The sequence below is a fragment of the Phalaenopsis equestris genome, unplaced genomic scaffold (genome assembly GCF_001263595.1).
Source record: "Phalaenopsis equestris unplaced genomic scaffold, ASM126359v1 Scaffold000904, whole genome shotgun sequence".
NCBI lineage: Eukaryota > Viridiplantae > Streptophyta > Magnoliopsida > Asparagales > Orchidaceae > Phalaenopsis > Phalaenopsis equestris.
Window position 1 is genome coordinate 371,959 of NW_018165343.1, and position 2,652 is coordinate 374,610.

Genomic DNA, 2,652 nt, shown 5'->3' on the forward strand with positions numbered 1-2,652 from the left:
ATATGTGCGTGTATGTATATAGATACATACATATATGTATGTATTATACATACATACATATATATATATATATACATATACATGCATATATATATACATATACATGATATATATATATATATTACATATATCTGTGTGTGTGCACGCGCGCGTTGTGTAGGTCTTAGCCTGTTGGTGGTGGGGTCACTGTAAGTTCTCTCAGGTCAATGGTTCGATACCACCGTGGCACGGAGACTCTGAAATTTTAGGCACATGACGCGGCCTCTCATCATGTGCCAAGCATACATACATACATACATATAAATACAAACAAACAAACATACATACATATAAATACATACATACATTCATACAACTTTCTTGAAGTTTCTAATAGAAGAAGAAGAAGCTTCAACATTGAATTTGTTTCATTAACAATTAGAAGTGATATAATGGATAAGAAATTTGAAAAAATTATTTTCACAAGCACTGACAGCATTAGAAAGGCAAGAAGGGTTAGATTTAAGGTTTGTGATTGTGAAAATCTATTGTTATGGGGAGAGTTCAGCAATTAAAGAGCAATGACTTAATAGGCAATGGGAGGAGGAAGCAATGTACATGTCTAGAAGTGGCATTGCCTACTAGGAGGTAGAAATATCACATATTTATTACCTTTTTGTGTTTATGATAGGGAGAGGAGGACAACTACACCGACGTGAAAAGTTTTAAACATTAAAATTTTACTTATGAGTAAAAAATTAAATATAAATATTAGGGGAATTTATATAAGTAACATTGAATTCTTATAGATTTATATATCTCACACCTAAATTTTTATATTTATTGGCATAACACTTTATTTATGCATGAAAGTGGATTTAGTTATTAAATATTATAATTAGTGTTATGTTTGCTGTGATATGAAAGAATTGGGTGTTTTGTGTATAAAAAAATGAATGTTTTGGTGTGAGAAAAAAATTGTGCTATGTGTCTAAGGGTCTGTTTGGGGCAGCTTATAAGTGCGGCGGCGTTTTTGAAAATACTGCTGTACCGTTTGATTTGCACGTTTTGACTGCTTATCCGAGAACCGCATTTTTATTTTAGCGAAATTGTGATCGTAGGTATAACCCTGGGATCAGCGTTTCCAACGCACGTTTTACCCACCTGCCCTCATCTCTCTCGGCCGCGTCTCACGCGATCCTATTTTAGCGAAATTGTGATCGTAGGTATAACCCTGCGATCAGCGTTTCTAACGCACGTTTTACCCACCTGCCCTCGTCTCTCTCGGCCGCGTCTCACGCGATCCAAACCCTTATGTTTCACGATCAAAATCATGGATCATCCCCTTTGAAACCCTAGCAAATAGCTGCAGTTTCTCCTTCCTCTCTCCTATTTGAAACCCTCGCAGACAGTGGCGATTGGTGCAAGGAAACGACGGGGTATTAGATCGAAGGAACATACCCTGTATCTACCAATCAAGAATGGAGAAGAGAGTGATCTGCGACGGTGCTAGATCCAAGGCAAATCTCCGCCTCTTCTTGATCTTTGCTCTCACGCCTCTCTCATATGCTGACATTTCTTTTATTTCTCCTTTAAAGCATCAATATGAAATAGAAGACCAGAATTCACTATTTAACTGCAGGTTTTGATTTATAGGAAATGTTATTTAAGAGATTGCTATTTAAGAGATCAGAATTCCTTTAAGGCATCAATACAAAATATTTATCATTCAGAGAAATGTTATTTTTATTTCAAGAAGATCATTTAAGAGATTGCTATTGATCCAAGAGGGTATAGGCATAAGAATAAGCATGAAAAATTTCATGTATGTTAAGCTTGTGTGAATGTACACATAATAAGCTACTAGAAGAATTATTTCAGTTTTCTTGTTTTATAGTTAGTATTTTCTTCTTACCCATTATAGCTTGCCCCAGATACTCTATTCATGCGAATTCTAGTTAATCAAGGATAAATCACTCAACATTTTTCTCTTCTTATATAGTCTGATCTTGGCTATTCTCTTTTCCCAAAATAAAAAAACTCAACCTACCTCTCTTACTATAGTTGTCCATCACAATACATCTCCCACTTACTAGTAGTATCTTTATCAGTTGTTTAGAATATGAACATACCAAACAACTAAACAACTTATTCAAAATAGGGGCAGAATGACCATTTATTCAGAATCAGCTGTTTTTCAAACGCATAAACCAAATAGTCAGCCAACTTATCCGGAACAGCTGTTCATCAGACAGATTATCAGGATAATCTACTTATCAATATGACCTAAATAAGTTGCAGCTGCCCAAACAGACCCCTTATAATCTCATTATAAGGAGCATATCCGAATAAATGTTTTTAGACAAAGAAGGGATCTGTCCTCGGAGCAGATATCAGTTAGCATCAATAGGGGTGTAAACGACCCAAACACGAACGAAAAAAGCTTGGGTTCGTGTTTGGTTCGTTTGAAATTTAATTTGTTTGAAATAAGCTCGTGTTCGAAATTGTTCGTAAAGTCACTGTTCGTGTTCGTTTCTTAACGAACGAGCCGAACACGAGCTGTTCGCGAACGACGAGCTAGTTTGACATCCCTAATATTAATATATATAAATAATATATTATATTAATTATATAACTTATATTATATAAATATATAATATCTATATTAGTATA